Source organism: Sus scrofa, chromosome 3 (genome assembly GCF_000003025.6).
Source record: "Sus scrofa isolate TJ Tabasco breed Duroc chromosome 3, Sscrofa11.1, whole genome shotgun sequence".
In the NCBI taxonomy this organism is placed as follows: domain Eukaryota; kingdom Metazoa; phylum Chordata; class Mammalia; order Artiodactyla; family Suidae; genus Sus; species Sus scrofa.
The window spans coordinates 52,239,423-52,265,876 of record NC_010445.4 but is presented as its reverse complement, the minus strand read 5'-3'; the positions used below and the strand labels follow the sequence as shown (position 1 = coordinate 52,265,876).

Genomic DNA, 26,454 nt, shown 5'->3' with positions numbered 1-26,454 from the left:
GCAGTGGTGATTGGGGGTTCAGCAGTGTAGGAAGAACGGGAAAGAGATGTTGCAGTTGTTAATACAGGAAATGATTCAAGTTTGGGTAAAACTTTAACAATGAAAAATGAAGAGAAACAGAACCACTTCAGCATGGCAATAATTACATTTCTGAGTTTGCATAAGCGATGTTGAGAAACTTTTGATTGCAAACCAACATTTTGTTTCCTTGAAGCCCTTCGTGGTCTTTGAGTGCTGTTTGGATTTAAGTTCCTGAGAGCTTTTCATGGTATTGATTCTTATCACATGGGGATCAAGTTATTTGTACATTTCACACCTGATTACTTTAGACTGGAGTATTTGTGCAGAAAAACTCTGTATTTTTAAATGTGGTCTTGGCTAGTATTTTTGGAATGAGGAACTTATCAGCTGTGATTAGTATATATACTCTTTTAGCCAGAAATATCGACCCACTCTTTACCGGAAGACTCCCTATTCCCAAATGACATAATGTTAGGAGTTTGTGTCTAATAAAGCTTCAGAAATACTTGCTTGTGTAATATTATTCAGTTAAAATACTCTCAGGTAATTCACTATGTGTAAGTTTCTCAGTAACACTGTAATGTAACGGAGCAGGTGTTTTTATACCCATTCCATAGATTCAAAGAGCTTGAGTGAATTACTTGAGTGAATTATTGTAACTCATGTATGGCAAGTAATGATTATCTCTACTGCTGACTATGTGTGTGTCAGACAGTGTTTAAATGCTTTTTACATAGTAACTTATTCAGTCCTCAAAACAACCCAGTAAAGTGGGGACTGTTAAGAACATTATTTTACCGTCAAGGAAACCGAGTGACAGAGAAGCCATGACTTGCTCAGCCCTCCTCCAGCTTGGATGTACTGGCACTCAGAACCATCACTGTCTATACTCAGAACCACCAGCAGACCTCCCAGCTCCTCTGTATTTTAGGGTGTTTTGTTTTGTTTTTTACTTTACAAGCAACGCCGCCACAGCAAAGTCGTGGAGCAGTGGACAGCCATGTGGCTGAGAAAGTCCATCGTCTTTGGAGAATGAGCTAAGTTCTAGTTTGTTTATGCTACTCACTGGATAATTTTAGGTGAGTTCCTTAAGATTGCTGGAATGTCTGTTTCTGCATATAAAACAAGAGGATGGTGGTATTGCTCATAGCATGGTGAGCATTAAATGGATGTCCTATTAAAGCATCTAACTCATTGTCAGACACATAATAGGTGCATGATACTTGTACAGCTCCTTCCTACATAAATGATCAGTCACTAGGCTTGGGTCAGATGAACAGTTAAGAACATGGTGGTGAAGAAAACTGTAAATGGTACTGGCTATTTTGCATACCCTTTGAGGAACTCAGGGTGGGACCTGTATAACCTAATAGAGCTGTTAAGATGGCAGTGGTGAGCTGAGACGTGGTTCCTACTGGGTGAGGCTTAGAGGGGTTGCTGTTCAGTGAAATTCTGTTTCAAAATCTGGGTAACAGGTGAAGCAGGTGGTGGGGGGTCATGTTCCCTTCTGACCTCTTGATCTGTCCTTGGTCCTTGCTGCTTCGAAGATGTTTCCCTCAACTACATGGCAGTTTCTAGAGCACTGCCAGAGCTTCATGTAGAACAGAAGTTCTCAAGCCTTTGATGTAAGGCTTTTTTACTCTTAAAAATGATTGTGAACTTTAAAGAGATTTGCTTACGTGGGCTAACTATTGATATCAACTGTTTTAGAAATGAAAACAACTTTTAAAATGACGTTTTATTGATCATTTAAAAATAACAGTAACTTCATTACCTGTTAACATAAGTTAATCATTTTATAAAATGATTTGATTTTTTAAAACAAACAGAAACGTTAGAAAAGTGGCATTGTCTTCCACTGTTTACACTGTCTGAAAATCCCCTTAATATTTGACTCAACAGAAGACAGAGGAATTCTCATATCTGTAGTTTCATTCAACCTCTGAGATGTTATACATGATGTAGCCTCTGGAAAAGTCCATAGTACACCTGTGAGAGACTGTGTGGGAAAGGCACAGACCATCTGTGAATTGGTATCCAAGTGGTTTTGACATTGTGGACCCCCTGGAAGGGTCTCAGGGACCCTTGAGAACCACCAATGTCAGATATCTTTTTCTCTTTAACAATCTTTTTTTCAAGTCTTACAATTTCCTCTCAATGTCTCCCATCCGATGCCTGTATTCAAATCGATCCTGATTCCTGATAATTCTTCCTTCAACATTCTTGGGTTTGGCAAACCTGGAGATAGACAATTCCCATCTCTCCTTCCTTTCTTCTTTCCCTCCCTCCTTCTCTCCCTCATTTTCTCTTCCATTCCTGTCTTCTTTCCTGTCCTTCTGTCACAACTGTTCTTTCTTTTCTTTTCCCAATGGTACAACCTGGGTGTTTTTCTCTTCATGATGGTGCCTCACAATGGATCTCTCTGCCTCTCTGACCTGACAATTGCCAGGCTTTCTTTTACTTGACAACACTCAGAGTCTCCTTCCTTCCTCAAAAGTCTTGGTCTTGGCTGGCATTTATTAATTCTGGGGTATGTTTTATAAATATTTCAAAATTATCTCCAACTAAAATTAAGAGAAAAAAATTGAGATGGATAAAAATTTTTAGACATGGTTGCCAACTGTCATATTTATGAACTTCAGAAACTGTGTAGCAGAATTCTGCTGCCAACCCAAGATTGAGTCATAGGGCATCAATTTACTTTCTCACTAGAGATAACAAAAAGTGTGATGTAAAATACATGAAACCAGGATGTTTAAGGTACTGGACATCAGCCAGTGCAGGACAGTGATCCCTGTGGAGCAGGAAACAAATGAGGTGTGTCTTATGACTGCACCTGTCCACTGACTTGAGAGTTTTCAGGCCATGGGAGGGGGGCCGGCCAATTCCCCAGGGAAAGGGGATCCAGACAGAGTTCAGCAAACTTCTTGAATGGGTAAGATAGAGAATAGAGCTGAGAGCCAAGGGAGACCAAGGCAGTACAGTTGACATGAAGGACACAAGAGGAGAGGAAGACACAACAAAAGAGAACTTTAGATCTGCAGAGGGTCTCCTTTAAGAATTCAGCAGAGTACCAATCCACACATATGAAAGAGGAAACTACCTGAGGCCAGAAAAAGCACCCCCTGAAAGGAATAATAAAATAGTATATAAAATAATATTCCCAAGGCTGGGAATAATTTCTATTCCTACAGCCAGGCTGGAAAATCTCATAATTTTCAGACACTTGGACTGTTTAAACAAATACTAGTAGACAAAGTGGCATTGTCTTCCACATATCATCCCAATAGATGCAGAAAAAGCATTTGACAAAATCCAACATCTATTCCTGATAAAAATTCTCAGAAAATTAGGAACCCAAGTACATTTCCTCAAACTGATAAAGGACATCTAAGAAAGATTTACAGTTAACCTCATACTTGATGGTGAAAGACTGAAAGCTTTCCTCTAAGAGCAGGAATAAGGCAAAAATAGCCACTTTCCTCACTCCTGTTCATCATTATAGTAAAAGATCTAGCTGGCGTAAAAAACCAAGAAAAGAGGCATTTAGATTGGAAGAGAAGAAGAGCATCTTTTTTTTTTTTGGTCTTTTTAGGGCCACACCTGCAGCCTATGGATGTTCCCAGGCTAGGGGTTGAATTGGAGCTACAGCTACCGGCCTATACCACAGGTACCCACGTAATATCCGAGCCATGTCTGCGACCTACACCACAGCTCACGGCAACGCTGGATCCTTAACCCACTGAGCAAGGCCAGGGATCGAACCTGCAACCTTATGGTTCCTAGTCAGATTCGTTTCCACTGCACCACGATGGGAACTCCCAACACAGCACTCTTTATTTGCAGATACCATGGTGGTCTCTGTAGAAAATCCTGTGGGATCTGTGAAAAAGCTGCTAGAACTAAATCAGGGAGTTTGGGTGTTACAAGGTCAATGTACAAATATCAGTTGTATTTCTATACACTAGCAATGAACATTCAGGAACTGAAATGTAAAAGCAATACCCTCTATAATAGGTTCAGTAATGAAAACCTTAGGGATAAATTAGACAAAAGACATTACCAGATTAGTGCATGAAGTGGTAGTGATGGGAGCTCTCTTGCCCTGAGCCATGGTGGGCTTGGCACTGGGCTTGTCTGTGGTCTCTGTTCCCTGCCCTCCTTGGTGTACGCTGCTCTCTCTGCAGAGCCTGTTTCAGAGTTTTCCCCAAATTGCTGGCTTTTATAGGGTCTTTTAGGTACCTACTTCACCACTTGTGTACATGAAGCAGAGAAAGCAGAAAAAGCACTTAATCCTTTCGAACCATCACCACTTTAATACTGAGATTCTTTCCTTTTCTGAAGACATATAGGAAGAAAAGTCTTATCCCAGGAAACTTAGGGCTTTCCTCTGCATTCAAAATCGTCTTCACTGGGACCTGCTCCTCCTGCTCTTAGGAAAGCATGGGTTCTGGGTGTGCAACTACTCCTCTTTTCCTCGGGCACCTTCTCTCTGTGACTGTTTCTCTGTGTCATTATTTTCAAGATCAGATTTAGTTGGGAAGTCATCAAGCTACTTGGGAAGCACATGGTTAATCTGTCAGAGCAACAGAGCAAAGTACCATAAGGATTATTTCTTAAAGAATTATAAAAAGGAATGACAAAAATGTAGAGTGTTTTAAGGTTTTATTATTTCATTACTAAGGTCTTATAATTTCATTTTATAATTTCATTACTAGGTTTTATACTTTTATTAGAGTTATAATTTCATTAAAATCTGTTATTTTTCAAAATTGAAAGATAATAAATATTTTGTTGCTGATTTTATGAGCCTGTGTAGGGGCCACAGTGTTGCCTATGCTAGGATTCATTGCAGGATAGTGGGAGTTTGGGGTGATACTTACCATAAAAATTCCTTATACCCTCATCCTTAGCTGGTCCATTGACTTCTTTTGACATCAGGATCTTTTTTTGTCTTGTTTTAGGGCCATACATGCGGCATATGGAGGTTCCCAGGCTAGGGGTCAAATCGGAGCTGCAGCTGCTGACCTACTCCACAGTCACAGCAGTGTGAGATCTGAGTTGCGTCTGTGACCTACACCATAGCTCACGGCAATGCCGGATCCTTAACCCATTGAAGGAGGCCAGGGATCGAACCCGCATCCTCATGGATCCTAGTAGGGTCTGTAACCCCTGAGCCATGACAGGAACTCTAACATAAGGATATTGATATGTTGTATATTAGTGTTTGAGGACAAGATGGAGAGATTCCCCTCCCCCCCCAAATAAATGGGCCTATCCCCAAAGATTTTATATTGATATTTACTAGAAAAATAAACAGCACAGATGTGAAACTGTTATAGACAAAGCATTATGGTGATGAAAGTAAAGTAATATAATACTATACAAACTGAGAACATGAACTATTGAGGGAAGGTGTGAGTAGATATGACTGAGCTGAGCCAAAAAAACAGACCAAATGATGACCTGGATGATTTAAAAGAAAGAGGAAGGTGTTAAGAGGATTCTTGCTCAGGTACAGCTTTAAAATGAGCAGATGCTCCATTCTGGAAGAAAATTAGCTTGCCAGAGGTGGACCCCTATTCCAGAGGCCCTGAATTGTCTAGGCTTTAGAGTAGCAATGTCAGTAGGACATTTGGCTGGGATGGGAGTGTTCTATAGCTGTGGGTTCAGTATGGCAGCCCCTATTGATGAGTGGGTATTTAGCTTCTGAAATATGGCTAGTGCAGCTGGGGAGTGAATTTTTAACTTTATACAATTTTTATTAATTAAAGTAGCTTCATGTTTCTAGAGGTTACCTGTATTGGATAGCATGGATCTAGAGGAACATGAGAGGGACTCTTTGGAGCCATTTCCTGAGAGCCCTGGCACAGGTCACGACTCAGGGGACTTTCTGTGTCTTTGGCCTTAGCCTGGTCTGGTCTGGATCCTGAATCTTTCTGCTATTCTTGGGGGAATTGAGATCATAGGCTTCTATTCCTGTCACCCTCAGGAGGATTCAAGACCCAGTGGCACTGGCCTCCTCTGAGGACAACACCGGCTTTGTTCTAGAACATAAGCTGGGCTATCATCAGGTCTAACCATTCCAGAGTTGGGACAGCTTAGCTCCCAAAATCAAGGCTCTTAATTTAGTGATTTACTAATAAGGATGTAAGAGGCAAGAAGGAATCAGTGGACTATGGCCTCTTCTGCCAACCCTTGGACCCAGCTTTCAACCACCCTCAGAGCAGTGATGGAGAAGGGTAATTACTGTTGGATAGCAGCTCACCAGCTGCTGAGGTGTTGCCAAATTGTTTGTTCTTAGGAAAAACGAGAGGAAGGAATGGGTAAATCTTAAGGTCATATTTGGATTTGGGGGAAATGATTTTAATGATTCAATAGCTATGGTACTCTGGAGTCTGCCCAGATTTTCCTTCTGCTTCTATTGTCAGACGGCATGGTCTGTTCTTACTCTTGCGGATATTTTTGCTGTCAGAGGCTTAGTTCTCATGGGCTGCGCTATTTCTTGGGAAATTATTGAGTAACAACCCTAGAAAATAATCATTCTTCTAATCATTCTTGCAGTGAGCATTTGCTGAAAAGTATGAAGTTATAGCTACTTCTTTTACTCAAAATAGTATTTTGAAAGCTAAATCTACTTGGCCATTTCATAACTCTCATTTTTTCTTTATTTTCTGGTGAGAAAGTCATATCAATAATCTTAAGGAACTCCGTACCTGGGTATTGTTCAGAGGTGATGCCGGGGATAGATGTCATTTTAATTTTGAGTGATCTCACATGCCAGGCTGACTCTATATAGTCAGGACAGGCCATGGAGAATCGTGAGCATTCCTGAGTGTGGTCATTGCTTTGTCTATTATCATGCTAGAATCTAACAACGGTTATTATTATCTCTCATAGTTCTGTGGTTTGATGGGATTCAGCTGGGTAGTTCTCCTTTGGGGCCTCTCCTGTGATAGAAGCTGACTAGAGTTGATTGGCTTAAGATCCAAGATGGCTGGCGCTTCCATGGCTGGGGTAGACGCTGGCGGTCAGCTGGGGCTGTGGACTGGAGTGCATCCATGTTGGCCTCCATGTGGCTTAGGGTTTCTAATAGTGTGGCAGTCTCAGGAGAGTGATACTTCTTGTTAGGCTGCTTTGGGCACCAAGAATTAGTGTACCAAGAAGCCTGGGAAGAAGCGACAAGGTTTTTGATGACCTTGTGTCAAAAGTCCCAGAATGCCAATTCCACCTCATCCTGTTGGTTGGAATTGGTTGAGTAAGTCACTGATTCAAAGGGAGGAAAATCAGACTTTGCCTCTTAATTAGAGGAGGAGTGACAGGTTTTCAGCCATCTTTAATCTACACAATAACCGTATTCAACACAAACTACTTAGGGAAAATAAATTGGCAGTTATGTTCAGAAAGGATCAAAGAGTTGCATGCAATGTGAAAATCCGGATTTTGGAAGGTGCTTGGGGAATAGGGAAAGTGACAAACTGAGGGACGAATTACAGAAACTTGCAGAGAACCAAAGATGGTGGGAATTACAAATAAAGAATATTAGATTTAAAACTGCATTTAATGAGTTCCCTTTGTGGCTCAGAGGAAACAAACCCAATTAGTATCCATGAGGATGAGGGTTCGATCCTGGATCCTCGCTCAGTAGGTTAACAATTCAGCATTGCCATGAGCTGTGGTGTAGGTCACAGATGTGGCTGGGATCCCGCATTGCTGTGGCTGTGGTGTAGGCTGGTAGCTGCAGCTCTGATTCGACCCCTAGCCTGGGAATTTCCATATACCACGGGTGCTGCCCTAAAAAGCAAAACCCAAAACAAAAGAAAAAAAACAACAACTGTGTTTAATGAAAGCAGAACTTTTGTTATGTGTCTAGCATATGACTAAGGTTTCAATCAGCTCTTCTTGGATGATGTAGGAAGGTCGATGACAGCTGCCTTTGGATGGTGATGAATGGTTTGACTATTGGGGCTTTTGTTTTGTGTGTTGAAGCAATCATCAGACCAAAAACAGCTGGTATAAGAGAGGGACCACTAGTCCAGTTCTGTTAAGTGTTACCAGTTCTTGAAAGTTACTAGTCTATTGGCCTCAGGAACTTACTGTGCTCTTTCTGTGTTAATGTGGGAAAAATCAGGTCCAAGAAGCCTCTGTGGTCATTTGCATTCACTGAGCAACATGAAAGCTGAAATTAGAATTAAGAGTTGGCAGGGCTGCCTGCCATGTCTGTCTTTTCTTCTTCCCCTGCAAAGGAGGTTAAGGCATAGTTTATTGTCTGTGGAAGTCTTATGATATTTTATACTTTCTCCCCAGCTCTCATCTCTTAGTGCACACGTGGATGCCTGATGGGTAAAGGTCTTTAAAAAAATCAGAGGAACTTGAGTAGAAGGAGGATAACAGGAGCCCACATAAAACTGCTTAGAGAAAGGGAGAACATTCAGCTGATTAAAACTGAGAAATTGCAGTGATGGGAGGTAGGAAGAGACACAGATCTAAAAAGTGGTTATTTGGAGGTCAGGGGATGGAAAATGTGTGAAAGGAGCCAAAAAAACGAGGCCATAGAAGGAAGTCCATCTAGGACAGCGGTTTTTAAATCTGTCTCAGGGAACGCTCTGGTTCTGTGAACAGTTACTGGCAGTTCCATAAATAAAAAATAAGCGTAGCCAGAATCACAGAGGCCCTGTGTGCAACATGTAATAATTTTTTATTTTTTTTCCACAGCTGAAGGCACCTTAGCTCATGAATCCTCATTTCCATCTGAAGCCAGAAAAAAAAACCTTGCCAAAGCAAAGTTGTTTAGTCTCCCTGGGTAAAAGACTCAGTCTCTTTGTGGGTAGCAGCATGATCTATTTAGAATTTTTCTCTCTCCAAATGGCCTTTCCTTTCTGGGCTGGAGTTCTGCAGAGGTGGTGGAGGTGGATGGCCGTGGATGGTGTGTGGCTTGTCCTGATGTCCAGGGAGGGGTTCTGCCCATAAGTCATCCTTTGGACTTATAGTCCTTGGCTGGGATCATGCTGTTCCCAAATGCAAAGGCTCAGTGCCTCTAAAGTCCCTTTCGTTTGCAGCAGCATGGATGGAACTAGAGACTCTCATACTGAGTGAAGTAAGTCAGAAAGAAAAAGACAAATACCATATGATATCACAAATACCATATGATATCACCATATAATATAGGGCACAAATGAACCTTTCCACAGAAAAGAAAATCATGGACTTGGAGAATAGACTTGTGGCTGCCAAGGGGGAGGGGGAGGGAGTGGGATGGGCTGGGAGTCTGGGGTAAATGCAAAATATTGCTTTTGGAATGGATTAGCAATGAGATCCTGCTGTGTAGCCCTAAGAACTGTGTCTAGTCACTTATGATGGAGCATGATAATGGGAGAGAAAAGAATGTATACAAGTATGTGTAACTGGGTCACCATGCTATACAGTAGAAAAAAATTTGTATTGGGGAAATAAGAATAAAAAAAAAATTAAAGTCCCCTTCAAGCATCTGGGACTCTGAACACTTAGGGGATGCATTGAATTTTGTGAGGCAGCCTGTCCTAAGGCCCAGGCAGTTCTGCTGCCCCTTGGCACCAGAGCTCAGCGTGCTGGAGCTCAGACATTTTGCTATGACATGAGTGATGTCCAGGGCTACACCACTGGGAATCCAGTGGTGCCCCTGTCTTCCAGGGTCCCATCGCCTCCTCTCTCATGAGGAGGCTGGTCTCTCTTGTTTGGTGGATGTGGAGAAGGGCAGGCACTGGGCCACCTCTCAGCGACCTTCCAGGGTCAGTAAACACCAGGCATCTTCCTTCTTTTCCTCTTAGCTACTGGTAAACTCTCTTCCTCTGGGTGGGAAAATAGCACAATAGCTTTCCATTCTTTATAGGACAATATAGCCTTCTTTTTTTGCCTTTTTTTTTTTTTTTTGCTTTTTAGGGCCACTCCTGTTGCATATGGAAGTTCTCAGACTAGGGGTCAAATCAAAGCTATAGCTGCCAGCCTGCACCATAGCCACAGCCACACCAGATCCGAGCTGCGCTTGTGACCTACACCACAGCTCACCACAACCCAGGATCCCTGAGCGAAGCCAGGGATCGAACCCATATCCTCATGGATTCTAGTTGGGTTCATTAACTGACAAGCCACGATGTAATGGCTCTCCCCACATCCTTCTGAACCTGATTTTTTTTTTTTTTTTCATATGGAAGTTCCCAGGCTAGGGATTGAATCCAAGCCATAGGTTCAGCAATGCCAGATCCTTTAACCCACTGCCCTGGGCCAGGGATCAAAACCACACCTCTCATCGACCCTAGCTGTGCAGTCAGATTCTTCACCCACTGCACTACAGCAGGCACTCCCCTGAAATACTATTTCTGCTTAATATTTATTTATATTTATATATATGTTAAGGTAAACTTTACATGGAATAAGATTAAAAAAACTCATGTGTGCATTCACTGGCTTTTGTCAAATTTCTTGGCTTTTTTGACATGCATTTGTGCACTGGTAACAACTCAATTGAAAGAGGGAGTCGTCTGTGACAGTCAGGAACTGGCTTTGCACTATTGGGCTTTGGTATTCTCTCTTTTTTAATTTTGTTCTTCCAATCTAATTTTTTTTATGAATTTATTTTTTTTTCCTCTGTAAAGCATGGGGACCAAGTTACACTTACATGTATACATTTTTTTCCCACCCTTTACTCTGTTGTGATATAAGTATCTAGACATAGTTCTCAATGCTACTCAGCAGGATCTCATTGTAAGTCCATTCCAAGTTGCACCCGATAACCCCAAGCTCCCAATCCCTCCCACTCCCTCCCACTTCCCCCAGGCAGCCACAGGTCTATTACCATATAATATCACTTATAAGTGGAATCTAATGTCCAGCACAAATGAACATTTCCACAGAAAACAAAATCATGGACTTGATGGTTTTTATAATACAAACTCGAGGTGCAAAATCCAGCACTTTGGCTTCAGGAATTCAAGGAAACAAGCGCATAAACGCTTCCTCTTTAAAACTGTCAAGACTAGTGTGAATATTTATCATGGACAATCCTTCAACACTAGTGTGAATGTCTATCAGGCACAATCCTTCAACACGTCGAGGCTCCTAGGCCATGGGCTTCAGATGATCAGGACGTGCTGTACCAGGCAACAGGATGCTATTTCATGTGTGTTATTACATAGTCCTCCAAAGAAGGTCACATGATCTGAGCAGCTTGGCAGGTGGGGGACAGAGAGAGAGAGTGACTGACTGAAAATCCTCAGGGGACATGGCCTTTCTTAAGGAAGGTGGCTTGGGTGGCAGACAGCTGAGTCTTCCAATTAAGAGTTTCAGAGGTGGGAGGTTGGTGAGGGACATGCCCTCCAGGAAGTGTCCCAGGCTCTGGATATTATTTCTGTTTCTCATAAGCCTTTGTCAGCCACACCTGGTATCACTTTCATGAAGCGGTCTCTGAACTGAAGCACAGGCTTTCAGAGCATCTGGGCCATGTTGAGACCAGAGTGGAGAGCGATGGAGGGTGAGTCTCTGATGCAGGCTAGAGCAAGGCAAGTGGAAACATCTGTTACCTTGGAGAGGAAACAGGGAAGAAAAGCCGGGGTAGGTGGTCTGCATGGCTGAGTGAGGCAGGAGGTGAATTCAAGGTCCCAGGAGAACAGTGGTTATAAGTGAGAAGGGCCCCATAACGTGGCGGGGGGCAGGTCTTTCAGGGTCCCAGATGGATCTAGGAGCCCCAGTGTCTAGTGGAACAGTTGGGGTAGGAACAGTGGGGTAGGGGTAGGTAGGAAGCATCAGAATATGAAGAAAAATAAAAAGGAAAGTGTGATTTTAATTTCTACATTACTGTACAAATCAATTTTACTTTCTACTTGTAAACTTCATAAAACATTCATTGAATAAGTGGTAAGACAGTTTCCCAGTTCTGGGCTAGATCTGCAGTGGACCTGTATTAGTTTCATTAACTGTTTCATTACAGACACAGGAGCTTCAGGTGGAGGATAGAGATGAAGGGCATCCCTGTAGGAGCTTGAACACACAGCTCCTACAGGGATGCCCTGTTTGCAGTCCTTGCCGCATGTTGGAATCACCTGGAAGCTTAAAAAATCCTGATGTTTGATCCTCAGCCCCCGACATTCTGATGGACTGATCTGGGCGCCGGCGGTCCAGATCTCCCTGGTGATTCTAATGTGGGGGCCAGGTTTAAAGAATCATCACTACATAGGAATATGCTAAGAGATGGGACACGTAGTAAGTTCTCATAGTACTGTGTCACCGGCCCCAGATTTGAGCCTGTCCTCTGAGAAAGAGGAACCATAGGAGTGCTGGAGCCAGATACAATAAAAAATGAGAAACGGTCATCATGCTAGGTCACAAGGCAGTGTTAGGGCTGAAGAGCTATTGCTCTGGGATCCTTCCTTCCATCTCAGAATTATCTGGGACAGCTGAGACCAGGCTATCTCAATTCTTGAGTTTCTGATGGGGATATCAAGGGATGGGTCAGCCTGCCCAGCCTGGAAGGGATACAGGAAGGGGTGGTGTGTTCTCTTAGGAAGGAAGCAATCATCATTTACCCCCATGTCCTCCTGGGAGGATGGTCCTCCTCCCTGAAGTCCTCAAAACAAGCGAGGGGCCAGGAGTGGCAGGGCAAGAACTGCTTGGAGCCAAGTCAACTGCCATGGGGTCAAAGTGTGACCCTCACGGCATTCCTCTGAGTTAAAAACAAGCTGGTGGGAAAGGGTTTTAAGCTTTAAAACATACACGTCCTGGGCGAGAAGTCTAGTAGCAACACTACCAGCTCTAAGCTGCTTTTCCATCCAGGCGCCTATCCATAACAGCAGCAACAGGTGACGCCAATACCAACCCTGCACCCGGCCCTGGTTTACAGTATCAGTCCTTAAATAACCCTAACCCCTCCAAGAGGTGGATGCCCTCATGATCTCTTTTCGCAGAAGAGGAAATGGAGATACGCAGAAGTTCTCTACTCGTCCAAGTTCACAAGGCTCGGAGGCTGGCCGACAGTCAGGCTCGGGGACAGAAGCGTGAGAGTTGTCTGAGGCTTGGGAACTGAGCGGGTCGGGAGCTACATTCATCGTCGTGCCCAGGCTCCCGCCCCCCCTCCGCCATAGCGGTGGTAGCCGGGTCGCCCCATCACAGTCCAGGGGGCGCGCGGGCCGTGGGGATGACCGGGGTGGGCGGCGCCTGAAGGGGCTGACAGTCCTCCAGCTCTCCGGCGGGGTGGGGTGGGAGCCGTCCCCGCCGTCTCCCCGCCCTTGAGGAGCCGGAGCTGGAGCCCTAGCCGTGCCCGCCCACACTTCCCGGGCGTGAGGGCGGAGCTGGCTGGGAGCTCGCGCCCGGGTCGGGAGAGCGGGGAGGTGATGCCCGCGCGGCTCCCAGGGCGCCCCCCACCGGGCCTCCCCGCACGCCGCCCAGGTAGGAAGACTTTGGGGTGCGGGCCGGGTCTCTGGTGGGGGACCGACTGTGGCTGTGGCACTTTTTCCTGTGGGGCTCTCGGCAAGAGGTCTTTCAGAGTTATCCTTGGTTGTCACTTTGTTGTGTAAGAAGTCGACGGCGGTTAAATCTGTGGGTTTGGGGCGGGGGGTTAATTCTTGGGTGAAGCAGGAGTAAAAGTTGTTCAAATCCATCTTTGGGGAACTTGGCCGTCATCCTGGAGGGTTGTTTCAGGGTGTGTGTGCGCATGTGTGTCTGTAAATTGCTTCCAGGCGTTTTAATCCGACCAAGTTTAACTGGTTTGGGAGTGTCCTTCTTACGGGTTTAGACTCAAAAGGGTTGTCTGCTTGAGAAGATAAAGTATGAATGCCTTAAACACGGTGGGGCAGGGTAACTTGTGGCCTCTCCAGTTGAAGGATGTTGCTGGGTGGTGTAGCTGCAGACACCAAGAAGACACTCATTCACAAGAGGCATGTCTAGCACTTTATAGTTTATAAGACCCTTTACACTTAACTGCGCTTTTATCCTCCCAACAGTCTTGTGAGAGACATACAATTATTGCCCTCCTGTTACAGTGGAGAAAGCAGCTTAGACAGGGCGTCTAACTTGTTGGAGGGCTGGCACCCAGAGAGGTGCCAGAAGAAGCCGGAGACCTTTGCACTCCAAACCCTGTGGCTTCTACTTTATGGCATGATGGTTGCTGGTGGTCCTGCCTACCAGGGCTTTCTCCTCTGTGCTGTGACGGAGGAAGATGTGTGGATTCCTGCCCAGGGGTGGTTGTCTGCAGTGTTTCCTGGAGGCGGGAGATACTCAGATGGGGCACATTACAGTTCCAGTGGTTTTAGCCTAGGAACCAAGGTAAGGGACAAGTCTGGGCCACTGATGCCATGGAGGAAAGGTGAGCAGCCAGCCAGCTACCTCTGGACTGTGATGAGTCCCCCTGGCTGAGTGCCAGGCTCCTGGAAAATCAGTCACAAAATGGGATTCTGTTAGACTGAGGAGAACCAGGTATGATGTTGGGGGAAGAGTGGGTACCCTTTCTGCATGTAATTTGCTGTGCAGCTGTGGGCATCTTTTTCTTTTTAAAATGTTGATATGTCATTTTAAAAAAGTTTTACGGAGTATATAGTTGACTTACAAGGTGGTGATAATTTCTGTTGTACAGCAAAGTGACTCAGTTATGCACAAACACACAGCCATTCTCTTTCAGATTCTTTTCTCGCATAGATTATCAGGGAATAGTGGGTAGAGTTCCCTGTGCTGTATAGCAGTTCCTTGCTGGCCAATCGTTCCATATACTTCAGTGTACATATTATGGGCATCTTTTCCTCTCCCGGCTCCTTTTAGTTTCTTATCTATTTTATATCCTATGTAGTATTTCATTTAATATTATGTATCCGAATCCTGCCTTAAGTTTTGTGCTAGACAAAAGCATGGGGCCTTTGGGATGGGATTTGATGGAGAAGGATGGTGGGGGCCCTGATTTATTGTGTCTTATTGGCTGGAGGCCTTTCTGCTGCATGTGGAGTGTCTCACACACCTGACAGTCCTCCCTGCTGTTCCAGAAAGGATATTTGAGTTGCAGTCTCCTACAACCTTGGCAGAGGCGGGATGAAATCCTCCTTCATTTCTAATTAGGCTCTATGGAGCTCTGGGAGGTACTGTGTGGCTTCCAGGCTTTCTTTATGGCTCTGAATCTTGAGTAATTTCTTCACTGTTGGTGAAACACAATTTGATAATAGATTCACTTATTTACCAGATGTTTACTGAAAGTCTACTGTATGCAGGGTGGTGTTGCAAGTACTGAGGAGAGAGCAGTGAATGGGGTAGATGCAAATCCGTGTTCTCTGCGGGATGTGAGTCCTCTTGGCGAAATCATAAGACATAGGCGGTATCTCTGCATAATGGGGTCCTTGGACATTTGCCCCTTTGGACAGGGTATGGGGATGTTGGCTGCCCACAGGCAGGACACTGCTCAATATACTCTGGCTCCATTTGTCCTTGGACCAGGAAAGACAGAGAAGCTGTGATTGGGATGCATCAGTGGGAAGTGTGTCTACCTGGAAGCAGGTGGTGAGGTTATACTGAGAGCGTTTCACTGATCACAGTGGCAGAGCTGGACAATTGTGGTGACCCTACCTTAGCACGGTGCGTGGGGGTGCAGAGAGGTTATTTATTGTGCTGCACGATGGACTCACTGTCAGCTTGCCACTTTGAAAGACAGAAGTCACACGGGAGCTTGCAGAGGGCCCTGGCACCACAGCGACCTCACACCAAGTGTGGAAGGGGGCTGGGTCCCACACTCCAGGCCACGGGTCACTGGGGCACCTTTGGAGTCAGCGCCGTCTCCTCTTTTCATGCACAAGGCAAGAGTATTGGAGACAGTTTTTTCATTCCTCCCTGTTCTGGAATGGATTTGTCAGACTCTGTAAGTTAAAATTGGGAGGAAAGAAAAACAAGAGTGGAGACAAAGTGGAGTCTAGACATGTATAAAAGGTAAACCTCAGTGAACTGTGTACTTTTAAAAAACCCCTAAAGTATAGTTGATTTACAGTAATTCGGGTATACAGCACAATGATTCAGCTTTATATATATGCACATGTATATATATTTATTCCATTACAGATTATGACAAGATATTGAATGTAGCTTTCTGTGCTGTCCTTGTTGGTTATCTATTTAGTATATAGCAGTGTGGACCTTGTCAGGTTGCCCCAGCGGGGCTGCGAGGGCAGAGGAAAGCATGGTGCTCAGCCCTGCTGACAACTCCGCACTGCCCAGGGCACCGAGAGTGCTGCTGGACCGGGTAGCAGAGAAACCTGGTGAGCATCTTGGGTGTGCCAGCACACCAGTGTTCCCTAGTGCCCCCAGGGTGGTTCAAATGGGTAGCCAAGGATGACAGCAGCAGTACACTTCCCTGCAGGCAGTGGGAGGGAGGACATCTGGCAGGGCACAGCTGCCCGTGTCTTCAAGATGAGAAAAGTAATTGGGAGAAGCAAAGGCACTCCTGCTAGAGAAGTAGGAACTCTCTCCCTGCTTAAGATGTACAAAGAGCAAATTCCAGGCCATCTCCAAATGACCCTTGTTAAAGTACAGTTTGGTAACCACTTTTCAGCAGGACTCAGGGTGCTGTGGTGTGGGAGTGGGTAACATCTGGGCATTCCAGGCTCTGCACAGCTGGCTTCCCAAACCTGAGATCCCTAAATATACAGCCTCTGGCTCCTGACCAAGCATTCAGTTAAGAGTTAGGTGCTGTCACTTTAGACCAGTGCTTCTCACCTCATCGTAACCTAATGCCCTCTTTTAATGCAGATATTTTAAACACCCCTTTTACAATTCCAAAATGATACAGTGAAACTTAACCTGCGACATAATTTCCAAATAATCAATGTAATGGTGTGTGTAAAGAATGAGTAAAGTAACTTGGGTAGAAATGATGTATTTCAGGAGTTCCCACTGTGTTACAGTGGCTTAAGAATCTGACTGCAGCGGCTCAGGTTGCTGAGGAGGTATGGGTTCAAGCCCCAGCTCAGCACAGTAGGTTAAAAGATCCAGAACCGTCATGACTGTGGCTCAGATTCAATCCCTGGCCTGGGAACTTCCATGTGCCATGGTGCAGCCATAAAAAAAAAAAATGATGTATTTCATTTCGTAGATGCCTGGGCAGAGCCATACCAAGACCTGATGAGGTCACCAGTGCTTTATGCAGAGGGGGGTCAAGGGGCAGGTGCTCGTGCAGTATGGAGTAGGTACATCCTGGTAGAGATCCATCACCACTGAGTGAGGACTGAGTCCTCGTCAAGATCTGAATGGTGGTCAAAAGCCAATCCTCCCTTGTTTTCATGGTGATTGCATCCCTGGAAAATTCAGTGCCTATGAAACTGCACCATCAAAATATATCTTATCTAAGTGGAGGATAGAGTGGGTGCTAGACTCCCAAAGTGATAAATGATGCTCCCAATGGCATGAATGTCTGCAGGAGCCTGGAAGTCAACCAGGACTAGGGGCAGGTGTTCACTAGGTTGGGCTGTTCCCAATGTGTGACATGCACGGTCTCCTCCACTAAAGGCGCCGCCACTATGTGACTATCCAAAGTGTCCCCTTCCCCACAATTTCCAAAATGCTTCCTCATGGTAAATGCTAGCCCCACTAAGAAACACAGCTTTCCCTGCTTCACTTGTAGTCAATGGTAAAAGCACCTTTGCAGGTACGTGCCCCAAATAACAGGGCACTAATGGCAGTAGTTGGGAGCTGGCTCTCGGGGTGCACACATGTTAACTGTCAGAGGGTCACAGAGGAGGTGATAGAAATCACAACAGCAGGGGCCAGGTGCAGCAGGGGTGACTGCTCAGAGGCACGTGGAAACTTTAGCAGGGGTGGAAATTGTCTTTATTCCTGTGGGGATTTTCCCGGTGAATAAGGTTGTTACAGTTTATGAAACTGTGCACATAAGACTTGTTGTGTGTTTCACCGTATGCATGTTTTACTTCAATTGAAAAAACCCACCGGAGTGAAAACACCAGAAGATTCTTGTAAAGATTGTCTGATCCTCTGACACTCCCCTGTAAACCCTGCTGTAAAAAGCAGGACCATTGTCATCTGACTAGAAGGCAGTAGTCTCTCTCTTTTTGCAGGTCCTGTGTGGCTGGACTCAGGATCAGAGTCTTTGGCAGGTGTCTGGGTTGGGGCTGTGCTGGATGAATGGGATGCTGGAAGGAGCAAGGCAGCATGCTTAGGGCACCAGGAGTGGAGACCAGAGCCTCCCATCTCTGGGTCTGGTTTCTCTTGTCCAGGATGAAGTGGAGCCCTTGTCTAGTGGTCAAGCCTGATTTTGTCTGTAGTCCTCATCTAACAGCAGGCACCTCCCTCTGTGCCACATTTTCCCCTTTGCCCTTAGAACCTACATGACACCACCAATCTGGTGGTTTTGTGCCTTGTAAGAGCTGAATAACTTAGATGTCCTGGCAACACAGGAAACCTCTGTGGCTATTTTTACTTCATGTCCTTATACCCTGATGATTAAAAAAACCTTTCCTTACCCTGTTTGTTTGGGTAAGTAAATCAGATAGCTCTGTGAGCTAGGCTTTTGGATCTCTCCACCTATAGGAAGTTGGCCAGCATTTCAGGGTTTCTGGGATTTGCTAGAAGGATGAGTGTTCCTGTTGCCTCTGTGGCGGGGGTGGTTTTGTTTGCTCAGAATTACGTAAAGCTTTTTTCTCTGGGGCTCGTTGGTGGTTGTCACGCCGACCGCATAGCCTGGGTCTAGGGCGCCTGTGTGTTCATCTCTGCAGAACAGGAACAGTCATGTTGCATTGGGGGCCACTGTGGTGACTCCCAGGCAGTCATGGCCATGTTCTCTTCCCCTTGTTGCATATGGAGCTATCCTGGGGCCCCCTCTGTCTTTAGGGTTGGGCTGCTCTGTGTATCTGGCCTCATGGCTGTGAGTCTGTGGGGCCTCCATGCTTCCATGTGACTGAATCGAGATGACTGCTGTATTCACATGGGACAGTGCCTCTCAGAGTTTGCCTCTAAAAGGCTGCTCCAAAGTGAAGAGTAGAAGTTCCCGTTGTGGCGCAGTGAAAATGAATCCAACTAGGAATCATGAGGTTGTGGGTTCAATTCCCTGGCCTTGCTCAGTGGGTCAGGGATCCGATGTTGCTGTGAGCTGTGGTGTAGGTCACAGACGTGGCTCGGATTTGGTATTGCTGTGGCTGTGGTGTAGGCTAGCAGCAACAGCTCCGATTAGACCCCTCACCTGAGAACCTTCATATGCCGCAGGTGTGGCTCTAAAAAGACAAAAGACAAATAAAATAAAATAAATAAATAAAATGAAGAGTAAAATCTCAATTCAGCACTCCGAGATAGCACCTCAAGGGACCCTTCTTTGCCTCATGTTTTATCTCTTGGAGACTTGACTTTTTTAAGAAAAATTTATAATGATTTTTATTTTTTCCATTATAGCTGGTTTACAGTCTTCTGTCAATCTTCTACTGTATAGCAAGGTGACCCATTTACACATACATGTATACATTCTTTTTTCTCACATTATCATGCTCAATCAGAAGTGACTAGATATAGTTCCAAGTACTATACAGCAGGATCCCATTGCTTATCCATTCCAAAAGGCAGTAATTTGCATCTATTAATCCCAGACTCCCAGTCCATCCTACTCCCTCCCCCTCCCCCTTGGCAACCACAAGTCTGTTCTCCAAGTCCATGAGTTTCTTTTCTGAGGAAAGGTTCAATTATGCCCTATATTAGATTCTAGATATGTGATACCATATGGTATTTGTCTTTCTCTTTCCAACTTCATTTAGTATGAGAGTCTCTAGTTCCATCCACATTGCTGCAAATGGCATTATTTCATTCTTTTTTATGGCTGAGTGGTTATCCATTGTGTATATATATCACATCTTCTTAACCCATTCATGTGTCGATATGCATTTAGGTTGTGTCCATGTCTTGGCTGTTGTGAATAGTGCTGCAATGAACATGCAGGTGCATGTGTCTTTTTCAAGGAAAGTTTTGTCCAAATATATGCCCAAGAGTGGGATTAGTGGGTCATATGGTAGTTCTATGCATAGTTTTTGAAGTTACTTCCATACTGTTTTCCATAGTGGTTATACCATTTTACATTCCCACCAACAGTGCAGGAGGGTTCCCTTTTCTCCAGACCCCATCCAGCATTTGTTATTTGTGGACTTCTTAATGATGGCTATTCTGACTGGTGTGAGGTGGTATCTTGTGGTAGTTTTGATTTGCATTTCTCTAATAATCAGGGATGTTGAGCATTTTTTCATGTGCTTGTTGGCCATCTGTACATCTTCCGTGGAAAATGTCTCTTCAGGCCTTTTGTCCTTTTTTCCATTGAGTTGTTGGCTTTTTTGCTGTTGAGTTGTATAAGTTGTTTGTATATTTTAGCGATTAAACCCTTGTCAGTTGCATCATTTGAAACTATTTTCTCTTGGAGACTTTTCTTTCCTCTTCATGATATATCCCTGTCGCCTCTAATACAAAAATCATAACTCCTCCCCCGTCCCCCCAAAAGTCTTCAGGGGAAATCACTACCCTGGAAAGATAGACTCTGAGTTTCCTGGCTGTCTGCAGCTTCTCTGTGAGGATGTGTGGATCTAGTTTAAGAAACAAGGACTCGGAGTTTCCTGATGCTACAGCGGGTTAAGGATCTGGCATTGTCACTGCAGTGGCTTAGGTTGCTGCTGTGGTGTGGGTTTGATCCCTGGCCCAGGAATTTTCACAGGCCGTGCCATGGGTGCAGCCAAAAAAACAAAACAAAAAATAGAAACAGGGACTTGTGTAAATAGAGAATTCTGAGATCTTTCCCACCATCATGTGTCTTTATAAGGAAGTTCCTTTTTGCTTCGTCTTTGAAGCTGGCATTTAGGGTCTTCATATTGACGGTGGAATAGCTGGTTGAATATTTGTAACAGGTGAAGATCATAATGACGAGCTTCATTTTAATACTGTAACCCTTTCCTCGTGCCTTTGCCCTCATTTTCTGTAGAACATATGGGTTGTGGCATCTCATGAGCTGAAGAACCTGCTTTGTGGTCCCTGCTTTTTCCAGGAACTCATCCACTGTCATGTCTTAGTTACAGGAGAATTAGTTGGAGCCTCATTCTCTGAATATTTCTCCCTTGTGTCTGATAGACTTGCAGGCCCTGTGGACTGAGGATTGGGATGAGAAGTTGTGTTACATGATGCCATCTGTGTCTTTGTGAGGCACTCAGTGAGGGGAGTGAGTTTGGGTGAGGTGGAAATGTGGAAAGTACTGTTAGGATTTCCTTCTGCATTCAAGCAGTGGGGGCTGTGCTCCTTCAGGCCCCTGGAAGAGAGAGGGGCCCTTGAATGCCGTCATCTTCCTCCCTTTGGGTTTCTGCAGAAACTTCCTTTAGAACCAGGCAAGAGCGGTCCCGCTCAGGCCCTGTGCTTTGGAGGGTTCTGCCCTGCTTCTCAGCCAGTCCCAGGCTCCTCTGAGAGCCATCAGATGGTCCAGGGACCCGGGAGCCCTGGAATTCCTGCCCAAATAGCCTGGACTGAGATTCTGGGGCCTCTTTCCTGGGTTGTCCACTGTGGACTCCACTGCCCAGGTGCCTCCCTGGTCTGCAGTGTGGCCAGCGCCATATTGGGATGTCTGTTCTCTACTTGCTCAGGGCCCCCACACTATGGCATGGAGCTGGAGGCAGGCAGGGAGGGGAGCCAGGCTTGGAGCTTACTCCAGATGCAAACTGCATGAGCCCCACTGGGCACTGCGCCCAGTGGACCCCAGATGGGACTGTGCAGCCTGGACACTGCCCGCCTAGTGCCAGCCATGTGCCTCTGCTGCCACTATCCCCAGAACTGGACCCACGCAGCACGGGCATCTTCATGGGTCCAGGGTGTCTGCTGTGGGCCACCTCCATCCTGTGCCTGGCCACTGACCTGGCACAATGAGGGGGAATTCCTCAGAAATGAGAAGGAAATTCCTCAAGGTTATAGGAAATTCCTCAAGAATAAGAGGCCCTTCATAGATGCTTTGTAGCTGCAAAGTAGGAACAAATGCCCTCCTCCCCCGCCCTGGGGGCCTGGGCCTTGAGGAAACCCCATGTGTTCTTGTGACAGCCCCTCTCTTCCCCATTTGTCTCTTTTCCTGCATCTGCACTGGCTGTGGAATTTCTTGCAGTGGCAGGAAAGTGCTGTGGGTGAAATCAGTCCTCTGGGAAGTAGGGCTTTGATAGGGGCCAATCCATTCATTGTAAATTCTTATATTGTAATTCTGTTCTTGTTGTTTAGCTCATGTTGCAATATCTCATTCTGGATCTAGTAGGAAACTGCTCTGACTCAAATTTGCATTTTCGCTTTATCTTTCATAAGCCAGTAGCTCCGTGTGTACATTCCATGCACCAAGTAGTCATATTGTGATGGACTGCTTTCCCGATGTTATCACCAAAAAGCAATGGCCCCTGTGTTTGGGGAGCTCCCAGCAGCTCACTTTTTCAGTGAGCGTCATAGAAGCCGTGTACCCTGTTTGCACACCATTGTGCACAGCCAGCTGGTGGAAGCGGGTGACAAGCCTAGACCTCTAGTTGCCCCAGGCCCCCCATGACTGTCCTGGGTCAGGCCTCAGAACCTCAGTGCACTGCTAAGCCTCTGCACGTCTGCTGGAAGTTGCTATGGAGAGGGTGGTAGCAAGTCTGGGAAATTCCTTACATAATGTAGGCATCACTGCACCGAGGTGGGAAGGGGGCCAGTGTGTCCCTGCTTGTTAATTTATTGGGGAGGTAATTGTCTTATTTTATGTGGAAAATTTATCTGAAAAATAACACTGTGGAATAAATCAGTGACTTTTTGTTGTTGATATTTTCCAAAAGGGTATTTTGAGTTTTACTACAAACCAGTTTCAGAACTTATCATGGGCATTCCTGTTGTGGCTCAGTGGGTTAAGAACCTGACTAGTATCCATTGATGTAGATTTGATCCCTGGCCCCACTCAGTGGGTTAAGGATCCAGCATTACCGTGAGCTGCAGCATAGTTGGCAGATACATCTGGGATCTGGCATGGCTGCGGCATAGGCCAGTGGCTGCAGTTCCGATTCAACCCCTAGCCTCGGAACCTCCATATGCCACAGGCATGGCTGTAAAAATTAAAAAAAAAAAAAAAAAAGAAAACAACAACAAAACTCACCATGGACTTTCCTGAGTTGCCTCTGGATAAGGGGGCGATGTTTACCCAGTATTCCTTCTGGCATTAAAGTGCTTTCCCTCAGGGCCACCTGACCCTCCAGGTGTGAGTGCCTTGTCCCATGCTTTAAGTAGCAGTCCACCTTCTCCAGTCTGAGTCTCAACTGTCTCCAGCCTCCAGTGATGGCTACCCTGAATGTCTGCTCTCTGACTCACACATGATACCCACATCCTTCCCTCCTTGGTTCTAAGTGAGTTTTGGTCTCTTTTTGATCCAGTGCAAAGATGGTGGGTGGGTGGATTCCCTCCCTCTCTTCTTCCTTCCCCTCCTGCAGTGTTTTTAGCCCTTAGCAGGTGCAGGATGAACAGAAATATGGGAGGCAGTGGGTCTGCTCTGTGCCTTTCTCCCATGACCAGGAAGGGAAGGCCAGGGACCTGGGAGTCACCCAGGGTGGCTACAGCCCTGTGTGCCAGCACAGACATCTGAGGCACCTAGTGCACAGCGCCTGGGAGAGCCTGTGTGCCTTGGCATTCTTGGCTGTGGAAGGGGAGGTGGATGTGCAGGGGTCCCTGGCAGAGGCTTTCGATCAGAATCCACTCAGAGCTGGTCTGAAGTCACAGGAGCAGCCAGCTGACTAGGAAGGACTGAATTCTGTGACAGTCCTGGGAAGCAGTGTAGAGGTGCCGCAGAGGCAAGAGGGCGCAGGGCTTACAGGTGGGCGAGGAGAGGGAACAGCCAGGGAGGTGACAGAGAAAGGGGTGGGTCCTCATCCCAGGAATCAAGAAGGAGGGGCGGTTTGTCGGCCACGTGCTGCAGAGCCATCCAAGGATGGGGTCTGGGGGAAGGTCCAGTGCTCTGAAAGGTCCAGTGCTTGGGTGTGGTGGTGGGCAATGCATTTCACAGGAGCCCAGAGAGTAGGCAGCAGAGAGCAGGCCCTTCAGCAGGGGATGTGAAATTTCTTTTGAAAAGTTTCTGGTGCAAAGAGGAAGAGGGAAAGTGAAGTGGTTAAGGGGACGTGGGTGATTGATGTCTTTTCAGGTTGCCTGGATTTTCCAAATATATCTGTGCCATGTGCCTGCCCCCTCCATTTAATTTCTCCTCAATACTGTCTGCTGCGGGATTCCCATCAGTTGCAAACACTCTGGATGTCAGGAGGGCCTTGAGTTGGGCCTGGGGATGGGAACATCTGGGAGACTTGTCTTTGATCTCCTCTCCTGTTAGGATTCACACGGATGAGCTCTGACGTCTGGATGCGATGCCCTGTACTTGCTCATAAGGACAAAGTGCATGACAAGAGTGGCACTTAGTCTACACAGAAGGTTTGGCATTTAATTAGGCAGTTTTATCCATTGGGCATCAAGAGACCTTATGCTGAGGCCTTACAGAGCTTCTCAGAGGCTTAAGGAAATGATTCAGACCTGGAAAAAAAATATTAGACTCCAAAATACTAAAAGTAAACTGCAATGTCAGGGAATGAATGGTGAAATGTCTACTGGATGGAATGGCAGGGCGATCCCAGATCAGCTTTTTGGAAGTTTATCTCAAATTACGTAATTTGGAATGCAGATGTTTTAATATGCTTGGTATAAAGGAGAATGAGGATTCAGAGAGGGTGTCTGTTCTCTTAAAGAATTTTTTTTTATTAAAGTTTACTTGATTTACAGTGTTGTGCCAATTTCTGCTGTACAGCAAAGTGACCCAGTCATACAGATATATATATTCCCTTTCTCACATTATATCCCATCAGTGGTTCATCCCAAGAGACTGATATAGCTGCCTGTGTTGTACAGTAGGATCTCATTGCCTACTCATTCTAAATGTAATAGTTTGCAGCTACTAACCCCAAACTCACAGTCCATCCCATTCCCTCCCTCTGTCCCCTTGGCAACCACAAGTCTGTTCTCCATGTCTGAGTCTGTTTCTGTTCTGTAGACAGGTTCATCTGTGCCATATTTTAGATTCCACATATAAGTGACGGCATATGGTGTTTGTATTTGTCTTACTCTTTCTGACTGACTTCACTTAGTATGAGAATCTCTAGCTGCATCTATGTTGCATTATGTCCTCCATTTTTTTTTTTTTTTTTTTTTTTGCTTTTTTAGGGCTGCACCTGAGGCATATGGAAGTTCCCAGGCTAGGGGTCAAATCAGAGCTACAGCTGCTGGCCTACGCCACAGCCACAGCCACAGCAATGCGGAATCCAAGCCGCATCTGCAACCTATACCACAGCTCCTGGCAATGCCATATCCTTAACCCACTGAGTGAGGGACCCGGGATCGAACACAGATCCTCATGGATCCTAGTCAGATTCTTTGACTGCTAAGCCATGAAGGGAACTCTTATTTCCTTCTTTTTTATGGCTAAGTGGTATTCCAAGGGTGTCTGTTCTTAAACAGGGCCTGGACATTTTCTTCCTGGCATCTGGTGCATTTCTCTGAACATTAGTCTCGAGGTGTGTTAAGAGGTGGGCTCTCCGAGGGGGTTGGACTCATTCCTATGTGCAGCAAATTACCAAGTGTGTGCATTTAATTCAAACCTACCAGGGGTTGTCAACCTCTGTTTTCTTCACCCCAGACTGATTTTTCTGAAACTGTTTTCTCAAAGGGCTGTGGAACACATGCTCTTTCAACAAGTGACTCATCTTTGTAAACTTGTTTGTTTTTCTGGAGGCCTTGAGATCTGTGCAGTGGTGGGTGACTTAACCCTCTTCATTCAAACTCACGCTGGTCTGTGCACTTCCTTCCCCAGGTGGATGCATTCCTTCAAGATGGTGACACCCTCCTGAGAAGCAGGGCCACTTCCTGCAGGAAGGGACCTCTGCAGTGACTGGGCTGTTTCACCCCAGGGGCCTGCCGGCCTTTTCCTCATCAACAGCTGAAGTCCTTCAACCTGTTTCAGGTAGTTATGGACCATCTCCCGTTTGCATATAGAATATTCTATTTCTGGGAGTACATTTTTCCTTGGAACAGCTCCATGGTTTTATCTGATTCCTGAAGCGGGGGTCTGTGGCCCCATTGAGAGTCGCCTTTAGCCAGAGCTGTGACTATGTTTTGATGACTTCCCACAGCTGTGACCGTATATATGACAGTGGTTCCCAAAGCAGGTCTGAGTGTCTCAATTCCAGATCATCCCAGGTCCCTTCTCCATTTCACTAAATTTTTTTAGTCAATTTTTTTTTTTTATTAAAGTGTGGTGGATTTACAATGTTGTGCTAATTTCCGCTGTACAGCAAATTGACCCAGTCAAACCTGTCTATCCATTCCCTTTTTTATACTATCTTCCATCATGGTGTGTCCCCATTTCACTTAATTTTCACCTTG

The 26,454-nt window shown here is 45.6% G+C and overlaps 1 protein-coding gene across 6 annotated transcripts in view; it reads left to right on the top strand.

Moving 5' to 3' along the window:
- IL1R1 (interleukin 1 receptor type 1) overlaps positions 1-26,454 on the top strand; it is a 141,823-nt gene that overhangs the window by 68,858 nt on the left and 46,511 nt on the right. For 3 of the 6 annotated variants that reach the window (XM_021087128.1, XM_021087129.1, XM_013995919.2), the window contains exon 2: positions 25,883-26,032. The gene's annotated coding sequence lies outside the window, so the exon portion shown is untranslated. Of the gene's footprint in view, positions 1-12,774; positions 12,852-13,016; positions 13,438-25,882; positions 26,033-26,454 lie in introns of those variants that run through there. The other 3 variants (XM_021087126.1, XM_021087127.1, XM_013995920.2) reach the window with 3 other exon arrangements.